The 12,457-nt window shown below is 48.0% G+C and overlaps 1 protein-coding gene across 6 annotated transcripts in view; it reads left to right on the forward strand.

Annotated features, from left to right (window-relative positions):
- The window catches only part of ZNF710 (zinc finger protein 710), an 83,134-nt gene that overhangs the window by 57,562 nt on the left and 13,115 nt on the right, over window positions 1–12,457 (forward strand). The window contains exon 1 of one of the 6 annotated variants that reach the window (XM_074295167.1): window positions 84–3,455. The exons of the other annotated variants lie outside the window; for them this stretch is intronic. The gene's annotated coding sequence lies outside the window, so the exon portion shown is untranslated. Of the gene's footprint in view, window positions 1–83; window positions 3,456–12,457 lie in introns of those variants that run through there. 6 annotated transcript variants of the gene reach the window in all.

A 12,457-nucleotide genomic window follows, 5' to 3' on the forward strand; every position in this document is an offset into this window, starting at 1 on the left:
CTAGATGAAGAACATGTAAGTGTGGGACCTTTAGTTCTCTCAAGGAGCCTGCGGTCTACAAACATGTACATATAATCAAACATGTGGGTCAGGGTTGGGCCCCTGGAGAAGGTGCTGCTTCCACTGAGCTCTGAAGGTCAGGAGGATCCTAAGGACGAGTGAGGCATCCTGTATACAAAGTCCGCAGATGAGCCATGGAGTTCCGTGTGAGAACGAGCAAAGACAGCAGTTCAGCCCAACCGTGGAGGGCAGAAAGACATTGTAAACCCCAAAAGGAGGGTTGGATTGAGCTTATGACGGATTTAAATGCCAAATAAGGGAGTTAATACTTCATTCTGAAGGCATTTGGGGGCGGGGGAGAGGGGAGAAACATGGCCAGACCCTTTGCTTTAGGAGCGACACTTCAGAAAGATGTTTTGGAATAGGGAGAGATTGGAGATATGAGATTGCAACAGTCCAGACCAAAGTGTTTTCTCCTTTATTTAAGTGTTATTACAGGCATTTTACCCATGAGGAAATCGAGGCTCAGAAAAGTGATTTACTTACAGTTACCGGCTAGGGAGTGTATCTTCTCATTTCCTTTGCTTTGTCCAATAGCATGCCGTTGGGTGGTGGCAAAGTCAGAGCTAGAACATAGGCCTCTGGACTTCAGACCCAGGCTCTTTTCACTACCCTCTTGTCTTCCTGTGGTTACCATCGTCAATATGACAGAATTGGGGGAAAGGGGGAATAAGGCCGTTCCAGTGGGAACTAGGTGGTGCTTTCTGGGTGGGGAATCAGGAAGACTCCTCTTTATGAGTTCAGATCTTGTCTGGACAGCTACTAGCTGTGTGACCCTGGGCAAGTCACTTAAGCCTGCTTTCCTCAGTTTCCTCATCTGTAAAATGAGCTGGAGAAGGAATTGACCAACCACCCCAGTATGTTTGATAAGAAAACCTCAGGTGGGCTCATAAAAAGTGTGATACAACTGCACCACAATAAAAACTGGAGCAAGACCCTATTAACTTGAAATAGGCCTAGCATTTGGGAATTGGAGTCACAAAGAAACAGCAACAAAAAGAACTCCACTGCCCTGGTCATATTCTTATAACTCCAAACAAACTGAAAGCAGAGCTCTTAGTTTAGGGGGTGGAGTGGGACTCTGCTCCACTTTAGGTCTATACAGAGGAGCGTGAATTCTGATTTTTAGTATTTGTTATTATTTCGTGATGCTGACCGTTTTGTGATATTTATTTAATATTTTAAGACTACTTGACCGCAATGAAAGCATGGGAAAAATACTTCTATACGCTGGAGATTTGAGTTCTAATCCTAACTCTGCTGTTAATTAGATATTTAATCTCTGTGTCTCAGTTAACTCATGGAAGAGGAGGAAGATGGACAAGAAGGATCTTCGAGATACCTTCTTTCTCATGTTTTGAATTTAAGATGGTGTTTCTGGCAAAGGTTAAATCAGAAAATGCTCTGGCAGTGCAGGAAGTCAGCATGGGCATTTTGCTAGCTTATTAAATTAGCTTGCCCTAAATTTTCTCCTCCTTTAGTAAAAAAAAATAGATTAATTAGACTAATGTTTGTGTGTGTGTTTGTATGTGTAAGTATATATGCAACGTGTTTAGGTACATGAGTATAGGATGTAAGAGTACTCACAAACCAGTAGCTTTGAGGTTCTCAGATAATAGGTAATATGTCATCACAATTATAGTGGCCAAATTTCCTACCCTGGTTTTTCCCAGGAGGACCTGAGAGGTGGGTTGTATGGGATAAGGTAGAAAGAACGCTGGGTGTGGAGACTTTTCAAATCCTAACTCTGGTCTGTGTGTGTGATCATGCTCAAATCATTTAACCTCTGTGAGCAGCAGGTTCATCTCCGAAGGGGAGGGGAGGGTTGAACTAGCCCATTTCTAAGGTTCTTCCAGCTGAAATCTATGAGCCTAAGAATCTGGCATTCCTGAATGTTAAATCTGATTAACTTGGACTTATCACACTGTAAACTGGATTCCCTAAACTTCAGTCCCCTTTACCTTTCTGTCAGCTTCTGTAAAAGCTGGTATTAGGAACTGATGAGTGATTAGTCAGTTTGTATGGCATGATGAAACACCACATAAAACACAAGGTGCCTCCCTTCCGAGAGGTTTTATTCTAAAAGAAGTCAAAGCAGCCAAAATAGAGCATCCTCTGTATTTTCTCATGTATTTCTGCTTTGTTGGATTCTATCTCTTGTTTCTTTGGACTAAAGGATAATTTTGAAAATATCAGGTTATAAGATTGATATTTAGGCATTTTTTTCTTTTAAATATTTTTATCGATATCTTTTGTTTTTGTTACTTTCATTCCTGGATATACCCTTCTTCATTCCTCTACCCAGAAAGCCATCCACTGTAAAAGAATAAAAGAAAAAAGCAGTTCAGCGAAACTAACCAACTCATCAACTGCCTGATAATATTCCACAGCTACTGTCCTGTCCTTCCACCTCTGAAATGAATATATTTTGCCATCTCTTCAAGGCCAAACCTGATCATTATCCATATAGAGGGTTCCGTATCATTTATGTCCTCTTTTCCTAATTATGCTTAATTTCTCTTTGGATTTAGTCCTCCAAGTTGTGCAGTGTGTCTTTGTATTCTTCATAGTTTTCATTTCTTACAATGCAGTAGTCTTCCATTTTATATATATATATATCTTCTGACCCCTGATCCATTGGGGGAATGGCTCTCCATCATATACATTTGTCTGTTCCTTATGTATCTCAGACCTCAGATTATCAGAATGTTCCTCACACCCCTCTCCCCTCATTGACAACTACTCTTGTCCTATTCATATGGATTTTTATTAGAGCAAAAGCTTTTCGATTTCATGTGAGCAAAGTTATCTTTTGTCTTTGGAGAGCACCTCTGACCTTTCTGGTCCAAGAAGCTTAGAGATGCTTGGAGAAGTTAGTTTTTGTCTAGCGTGATTGGACGTGCCCTTTGGGTGGTGGCCCAGAGTTCCTCCCTCACCCCCAGGGGTATTTTGTGGCTCCTGAGAGGGAGCAGAGGGGAGCCATCGGCTGAATTTCGGGCCATGAAGGTTTTGCTGAAGTCCTAGTCGTTCCTGCTGTTTGAAGCACCGGGGATTAGCGACCTGGTGTTGGTGAATGGGTGAGAGTGTGGAGGAGCCTTGACTACTGAAGCAGCCCCATTGCATGAAGAGCAGGAAAGGATCCTTCTCGGAAACACTTTGTACCAGAAGGGAACAAGGAAGAGGAAATGAAAGCCAGACCCAAGTTCCCCAGGAGAGGAAGAAACAATACTGGAGAAACACTCCCGGAGAATAGGGGAGCAGGAAACCAAGGACCGCCACCTGTGGATCCCAGCACCAGAGGAGGCCCAGCTCGGGCTTGCCTGTAAAGAGATCAGAGAAAGGAGATTTGATGGCCTTTTGGATGGCTGCAGAGGCTTTAGTGCCCAGAGGAAATGGTATGAGCTTAACTGGCTGAGGATTCTAGGCCTGGTGGGAGGCCATCCAGCCTGGGGGGCGGGGGAGGGAATCAGGAAAGGCCCTTCGGGGAGAGAATCAGGAAACGGTGACAATTATCTTATTGTTGCTAAAGAGGAAGTAGGGGAGAGAGCTTCCTGAAGAGGGAGTGATTTATGCCATAGCACTAAACTTGAGACTCATCTGGGAAGGAAGCGAGGAATCAAAGTTCTCTTGGGTCAGTGAAGAAGTGGCACCCATTACGGAGGCTGAGAAAATACGGGCCGGGGGCAGTCCCAGGAGCAGGGCCACCCAGCACAGCTGCCGCCGGGGTTTAAGCCGGGGTGTTCAGCAGGAGCCCAGGAGATGGAGGAGCCCCAGTCCCTCCCATCTCACTGAAACCTGGGAACCTCACCTCCCTTTTCAGTGATTCCATTTCTTTTTATGTAAGGAGGAGGATGTGAATTGTGGATGGGAGTTAGAAAATCTGGTTTGGAGTCCCAGCCACTTGTCCGGGGGTGGGGGGCAGTGGGGTGGGGGGAGACCACCGTTTCTCTACCTGTAAAAGATGGCGCTGTGCCCGATTGCCAAGGACCCTTCCAACGCTAACATTTGTGATTGTGCCATTTATGCTGGGAAGGTATAGTATTAACACGGAGAGGAGAGCCTTGCTGGAGAGCAGGATTCCTAGTGAAGCACAGCCCATTTATTTCAGGTAGGAAAGAGAGGGGAAAGGAGCCTCCTTTTTAAATTGCCTTCTGATCAGATTAGACTGGAACCAGTCATTTGCATACAGGTGCTACATTAACTCCCCAGGACTGCTAATCAGTTGGCTATGTGAGATGGCAACAGATGTTCCTGGGAGAAGGTAGAGTAAATCGGAGAGTCTCAGCCCCTCTCTGCAGGCCGCATTATGTGAATCTGAACCCGGGCTCTTAGGCCATGGCCACCCCTAGTCCCACAGTTGTCCTGACTCTGCATGGACTTGAGTTAGTTTTTTCACCCAATAATAGCATTTTTGTAGTGGGGAGTGGGTCTACAGTTTCTCTGTTCTCTCATCACAGGGGCCAGCTAAGAAGGGGGGGAAGCTGGGAGTCAGGAAGCAGAAATGGCACAAGGAAGAAGGGACCGCAGGTCCAGAGAGCAAGCCATCTTGGCATTTTCTTGGTGGGAGAAGAGAATGGAGCCCGGCAGTCAGACTGCCTCCCCACACAGGCCCAGCATGGCACCCGCAGCCGTTTGATGGGTTTGAAAGAGCCGGGGGAGGAGTGCTGGGGAACCCCAGCATAGGAGAAAATCCTGGGCGGGATCACGAGGGGTTGGAATAGCCGGTTGGTCGTCCTTCGGCCACCAGCAAGGTGTTTGGAAAGAAGCTTGGCTCTGTGGCCAAGGGGGCCTGGAAGAAGCATGAGAAATCGCCCGTTCTCCTCTCATTGAGGGACCCTGGGTATGGGATGGCCTGTGTGCCCTCAGACGTGGTAGATGGGTTGATTTTGATGAACTGCTTTTATTCATTCCTTTGTTTGTTTGAAATGTCCATTATTAGGGAAGCTACTAGGTGGGGAGAGGGGTGTTGGGAGGAAGGGGGAGGGATTCCGAAATAATGTGATTTAAAAGTAGAAGGCATCCACAGAACTTTATAATGCGTTTGTTTTAGTCCAGTTTAAGTTTTGGTTCTTGCCCCCAGCTAGCTGTGTGACCGCACACCAGTGAGCTGGGGCTTCCCTTTACCACCCGAGTGAGGGGAGCGGTGGCCCCAGCTCTGCCCCTTACGGCCCCTGGGACTTGGATGGAGTGGCTTTGCCTGGCCTCCCTGCCTGTTAAATGAAGTGATTGCTGTTGACCTCCAACATCCCTACCACTCTATCCAGAATCCCGTGATTTAGTGATTTTTAAGGTCCTCCTAGTTCTAAATTTTCTACAGTTTGACTAAAACTAACTGAGCCATCCACCTAGCACCGAAGTACTCCCCCAAGGAGGCCGGGCTGTTGTTGTCAGTCTCCAGAAACAGAATGTTCTTTGTGTATCTGCTGGGAAAAAGGAGAAGTTAAAACAAAGAGAGAATCCTGAAAGGAAGAGAAATGCATACTTCCCCTTCTCACCCTGGAAAGAGACATGGTGGGGTTCCTGGGGCTCTCTTGCATGTCTCCTTTGTAAAGAAACCGCCCTCCCCAGTGAGAAGGCAGAAGTGAAAATGTGGCAGACAGCCATGAGTTTTTCACAACAGGCTGGGGTTTCACTTCCTTTTTCTGGCTGGGGATAAGAAACGGTTTCCTTCTAATCAAATATAGGAACACTGGAAGAATTGATATTCTGGCTTAGTTTTCTGAAGTCCATGAATTTTACATCTACCTGGGCCTTACTTTTCCTTTCTCACAGGTAAGGCCCAGGCAGGCACAAAGGTAAATAAGACTCTTTCCTCAAAGAGCTTCCAGTCAAGCTTCTAGAGAAGGCCCCACACGGCTGCTCCCCAGTCTCTCCCTTTGCAGGGGAACAGGGACCCCACATTTATGACAGGAGCTGGGGGATGAGCACAAGCTCTTTTATTCCCATGACCCAGAAGATTCTGAAAGTCACATTTCATAGTCACAGACTGAGGACTGAATGGAACCCTAGCAAGTCTTTGAGACTGACCCTTTCATTTTACATGTATATGGAAACTGAGGCACAGAGTGTTTAAGTGATGGACTATACAACTGTTGTCAGAGGCAAGATTTGAGTCCAGGTCTTCCTGACTCCAGAGATGATGCTCCGTTCCCTCCACCTTGCTGGCTCTATCGTCCTAGCCTCAGACCTCTACTACTCTATGCCATCCGCTGCTGCTGCAAGCTAATGTTTTGAACCCCCAGCATAGGACCTTACATTTATTCTTATTATATGCCATCTGATTAGATTTGGTCTATTCAGGCCTTGATTTCCCCCCCACCCCCGCTTTCTTATATCAAGAGTAATAATAGTGATAGCAATGAAATAAGATAATAATGGCAGCTCACATTTAAGTAGTGTCCTTTATCACTTGTATACAGAAGAGTCGCTCATAAGAACTTGTAGTCCTCATCTTTTCTTTTAAACCCCAAATTTTGTGTCTCGAAATAGCCACAGGGGACGTCAGGGCACTCCAAACTCAACGTGCCCCAAACCGAGGCACCACATTCACTCCATCTTAGCCGGGCCCTAGAAACCAGAGGGGGAGAGTCTCCCCGAGGAAGGAGTAGTGGGTTGGGAACTGGGAGGCCATCGCATTGGTGATGAGGTCATTAGGAGAAGAGTTTTGGTAGAATAATGGTAATAAAAGCTAAATATGTCAGAGGTCGAGGAGGAGAAGAGCGCATTTTTCTTTCCTTCTTAATATATGAAATTACAGAAAGTCAGAATTAGAAAAGGACCTTAGAGACCCTTTGGATTGTTATAAAGCTGATGATTGATTCATTCCAACCTCCTCATTCTCTAGATGGAAGCATCTGAGACCCAGGGAGGTGAAAGTCTCTGAGGTGTTCAGAGCCAGTTCTCCCGATTCGATCCTAGTCTGACTGGGCGCGCGCCCAGGGACCGCCGGTCACCCCAGATCCAGGCAGCTGCCTGCTCTCCCAGCCCCTGTACCCGGAGGTGACACAGACTATGTTTATTCAACAGCCTGGATGATGATCCACAAACCTTCCCAGTACAACAATGGGTGGGATGTTGTTCTGTAAAGTTCCCTAAGTGCCGCCTCCCTCCCCACCTGCAGAATAAGGTGCTTCAGAGAGGCGGCCTTGGGTCTGGCCCCAGAGGGGCGGCCTCCCTCCGAGCCTTGGGGAACAAAGGGCTTCCAAGACCAAGATTAAAAGTAGCCCTCCTTAGGGGGAGAAGTGAGTAAAATGGAAGTAGGACACAAGGAAGAGCTAGCGGGAAGCCTCCAAACCGCCTCCTAACACCGATGGGAACCAGAGCCCGGGGGCCTGGAGTAAGGTGCATAGAGAATTGGAGTCATTGGCGTAAAACAGGGATGGTCTCCCAGGCACCAGGAAGGAGAGGGGAAATACCAAGCAGAGTAGTGGGGAGCAGTGAGTGCACCTCCCATGTGGCCCTGCCCCAATCCTGCTCCCTCATCTGTCCCCAAACACGGTCTGTTGTAAAGTCCGGCGGTCCTCCGGGGGCCTGTTTCTGGAGCCAACTAGGAACCTTAGTTCAATGGGAATTGCCTGCCCCCATCTCTAGGATTTGGGGACTGGATGAGTTACCCCTTCAGAGGGACCACAGCACAGGCTCCTCTGGGACCGCTCTCAGAGGGCCATTGAACCTGCACCAGAAACCCAGCAGCATGTGTGAAGAGGGGGTGAACCTTGCTATGTGGCCCAGGCCTTTATGCTGCAAAATCCCAAACCTTAAAATAAAAAAGTGGCAGCATTGCAGAGAATGAGCTCTAATCAGAGGAACAATTTCTTTGGAAGCTCCCACTCCACTGTGCCTCCCTGTCCCTTCCACCACCTCTCCCATTTCTCTCCCCATCCCCCCTCTCCATTTTATTCTTCTCTGCTTCCCCTCCCCCTCTCCTCTTCCTTTGTTTCTCTGCCTCCACAGTCTCTCTCTCTCTCCCTCCCTTTCTGGCTCCCCCTCTCCCCCTCCTCTCTCTTCATTCCTTCTCAGTTTTTGTAAGCCTTTCTCCTCCCTGTACTGTTCTCCCCCCCCCCCCCCCCTTGCAAGTCTCTAAACTGAAATCAGGCAGCTACTGCATTTTACTGTCTTAAGATTTACTTTCTATCAAAAATGGAGAAATGAGGATGTAGAAAAACGGCTCCATTCGGAGGTTCATTTTGGGTAAGAGCACTGGCTGAATTATCACCGTTGATTCATGCCTCCAATTTAACTATTGCTCTAGTCCTGGTTTGAGATTCCCTAGGTCACTAGCATTCTTCCATTTTCTCTTCAACATAATAGAGTAAAAGGAGATTTCTGATCCCCTTGGTGTTGAATTTGGAGCACTAAACAGAAGTGGTTGGGTTTAAGCTGCTTCATTCTGGAAAAAGCTATAGATTGGTTGGAGAGGGGAAAGGAATCCCCAGACCAGAAATGGCAAAAGTTGCACAGAGTGATGCTTTGGGTGGGGGAAGAGGGAGACTTAAAGCTCCAGGATACAGGTGGTTGGGCATCAACATGGAGCGATGGAGAGATGGAAAAAAGGGAGAGAAAATCAGAACTTGATCAGGAGACAGGGAGAGACCTAGGCCACCGAGTCCCTGCTAGCCTAAGTCCCTTTTTCTCCTTGCTCTTCCCTGTGTCCTGTTCTCATTGGCATCTAGAGGCCTTGTATGTGCCAGGCAGGGTCACAGCATCACTGTTGGAGCCTAGACAAAGGTAAATGAACAATTCCCATTTGTATTGTCTCCTGTTCATTCATTCAGCAATCATTGGAGTGCCTGCTGTGTCAAGGTGGTGTGCTGGATGTTCCCACCCTTGCCTGCCAGCTCCCGTGAGGGCTCAGGATTCTCTGAGGAGCTGAGTGTGCTGGCGATGTCTGCCTTTCAGCTCCCTGTAGCTCCTTCCATTTGTGCCCCCTAATTCTCTACTGTGTCATGGAACACGAGGCTTGTTTCTCCTGTGGAATTTTGAAAAAACAAACAGATAGACTCATGTCCCAGGTTCCCCAAACCAAGCTTCGGACGGTTTTTGGAGTGACTTCTGGTGGGTTATTTTGCCTGCCCAGAGAGGTTGAAATTACCCCTTTCTCCCCTCTGAGTGCACAAAACTCATTCTCTAAGTCACAACTGCGTCACACAGAAGTGTGCCCTGATCTATTTATGGCCTTTTTTCTTTTTCTCTCCATCCCTCCCTCTATGATAACTGACTGATGGACAGACTGATTCTCTTCAAAAGGATTACAACTGCTGTGAAGGGACTGTCTCACTGTTAGGTGGAAGGAGGGATTCCTATCCCCAAGTGGAAGAAGGGGCCCTTTGTAACTCCCAATGCTTTCTAGTTCCTGGTCCCAACACAAATGACTTGTCTTTCTGTAGAGACCATTGTGGTGCGTACCCTTCTCCTCCAACACCCTCGCCCAGACTTTACTAAGACTTGCTTATTACTTTTGGTTTTGAAAGCATATTTGTCTCCCCAGTCCCATCACTTCCTCTCTCTGACTTTCTGGCTTTTCCCTTCTAAGCGTCTACTCCTCCAAGGTCCCCATGGCAGGAAATGCTTCAGGAAGCTGCTGAGAGGAGGGGAGGAAGCCCAGTAGTTGTCCGACTCTTGCATTTAGCTGACCCTGACTTTGTCTGAGGAAGTCTAAAAAATTCCATGTGATGTTTGCTCAAGGTGTAACGGGCCTTTCGGCGTAGGAAACAGCCCGATACCCTGGTGAAGTAGTTGTACCACCACAAAGAGGTGGGCTTTCTTCCCCCATCCCCCTCGACCAGGCTTGTGATTTCATTCACATAGGAAATTCCCACTAGGAAATGCTCTTTACCAATGCTCTACGGCATCCAGGCTCAGAAGCTGCCTGAAAAACTGAATGAGAGAGTGAGTGATTCGGAATCCTCCCTGGCGTCGTCCTTTAATAAAGTTGTTTTCATACACACGAATGCACAAGTGCTCCCCAACCAGGTTGTAGGCTAGGGGTTGTGGCTGACCCATCTTTGGATCCCTTCATAGCACCTGGTCCACTGCTTTGCCCCTGGTTAGCATCTAAACAAATGAAGATTCAGCTCTCACTTTCTCTGGTTCTCGATATTGACTCAACCTTTTAGTTGGTAAAAGTTCTTAGTTCCCTCTGTAAGAACAGTGACTCTAAGAATTCCCTACCAACTAACTTCTTAGTTGGTCATCTACTCTGTAAGAACAGTAATGGACATCTGGGCCTGGGTTCAAATCTGCCTTCAGACACTTATTGGTGCTCCTGTTTGCCTCAGTTTCCCCATCTGTAAAATGAGCTGGAGAAGCCAATGGCAAACCATTCCAGTGTCTTTGCCAAGAAAACCCCAAATGGGACAGAGTCGGACAGGACTGAAAAGCGACTGAACCGCAGGAAGAACGCTGCGGAGCTCTCTCTGAGTCCTTGCCCTTGATTTCTGGTATTTCTCGGCCCTGAGAAGAGATGTGGATTACTCAGAGAAAGCTTCAGAATGAGCTGTAAGAACAGTTATGTGGGAGAGGAAAGTAAGTGGAATGGTGATAATGGGTAGCATGGCTTTTGGGTTGTTTTAAGGTTGGCAGAATGCTTTATTGACATTCCCTCATTTCATCCTCATCCCCACACACTTGAATAGCTGCTTTAAAGTCATGTGAATCATCTGCTTTGATCCATATAACAAACCTGAGAGGCTGCTTATGATCATCTCACCTAACCCACGAGGAAACCGAGGCTGAGGGAGAGGAAGTGGCTTCCGGGGGTAACCGGGAACTTTTTGCGTTGGGATTTGATCCCAGTCCAGGGCTGCCTAAAACAGCAAGGACGGCATAGGGATGAGGGAAGATTCCTGCCTGTCTCTTTGCTCTCTTGTTGATCCCTGATCAGAGGGAGATCCGACTCTTCCCTGGATGCACCCTGAATCCTGGAGTATTGCAGACTTAGTTCCATCTGGGTCTGTCTCTCGTAGAGGACCCGTTTCAAACTCTATTGTTTAATCTTCAGCATTGGTTTCAAGGAAGCTACATTTCTTTCTTGCTTATTTTTAGCTAAAATGCAGGAAGTGGAAGCTGTGCAGTGTTGGAGGGGGGAAGGGAAGTCATGGAATCTGTGTGTGTTTTCTAAATAAGCGCCACTCTTGTTAAGAAATCAACTGTTCCCCATGCCAGCATGGCACTGACCCAGAGCTAAAGCGCCCAAGTTCCCAGACTCAGTGGCAGAGAGGGACACGCTGGTAATTCCTGGTTGTTAGAATCAACAAATCTGCCGGTTGGGAGGGAGCTCAGAGGCCATTCGGGCTCCCCCGAAAGTGAAGGGGAAACCTCCCAGGGACAGAGCCAGCAAGGGGCCGGCCTGTCGCTCTCCATGACACGGGTATCTGAGGCTCTGGGAGGAGAGGACTTTTTAGAAAAGGCTGCACGCTGTGGGGTGTGCTATTCTAGCATTGAGCTAGCAGCTCTAGGTTCTAGGGCTGCTAGTAAGCTTTATGCACCTCTCTCTGGAACTTAATTGTGAAAGGAGACTTACATGATCATGACTTACTCTTTAAGGCCCTTTTTCAATCTGGGATTCAGCGTGTGACTTACAGTGGTGGACTCGGGACCCCGAGACAACAGGAATAGTCACGGGGGGGAGCAGGGCGATGGGGGTCACATAGCTACTGTCTGGGGCCAAATTTGAACTCAGGTTCCCCGACTTCAGGTTTGCTCTATCTGCTGCCTCCAGAATGTTTTACTTCGTTAAAAGCCCCATCCCTGACCCCGGTTCCGAGTGTTTGCTGTCCTCTCGTGGAGTTTCCATCCTCACTCTGGGGCCGTGGCCTCAGAAAAGTGGCGTTTTCCTCCTTACCTCAGCGGAAAGGTATCACCAGTGATGTACTCCCAAATCCCCTGTCTTGCATGCTGCTGGTATAGGGACTTAGCAGGGCATAAGCCGGTGGCAGGCCCTTAGAAGTGTAAGGACATACCCACCTAGGGGAAGGAAGAGCAAGTCCCCTTCCGCCCTGCTGGCTGAGAATCCCAGGAAGGGCCTTAGTGTTATCTGGTCCCACCCTTGCATTTTACAGATGAAAAAACTGTGGTCCAGAGAGACCGGAACCTGCATAGTGCCACACGGGTCCTCAAGGGGGGCAGGCTTTTGAACTCTGGGGCCTTGGATTCTAAAACCCGCCCCTTTCCACTGCACTACCCGCCTCTCCTTTCCCTTCTTAATTCTATACCATTTCTACCACCTGCCCGTGCAGTGCCTCCCTCAAGCTCTTATTGGCCTTCTGACAAAACAGGTCGGGCTCCTCGCTTCCCTGGGCCTTATCCTCTGCAGGACAGACCCCAGCCTACTCTCCCTGCATGGGGTTTGGAGCTGGGATCGCCCAGCCCCAGGGAGCCTCGGCTCCTGGACTGAAGC

This window comes from Sminthopsis crassicaudata, chromosome 2 (genome assembly GCF_048593235.1).
Source record: "Sminthopsis crassicaudata isolate SCR6 chromosome 2, ASM4859323v1, whole genome shotgun sequence".
Classification (NCBI taxonomy): Eukaryota; Metazoa; Chordata; class Mammalia; order Dasyuromorphia; family Dasyuridae; genus Sminthopsis; species Sminthopsis crassicaudata.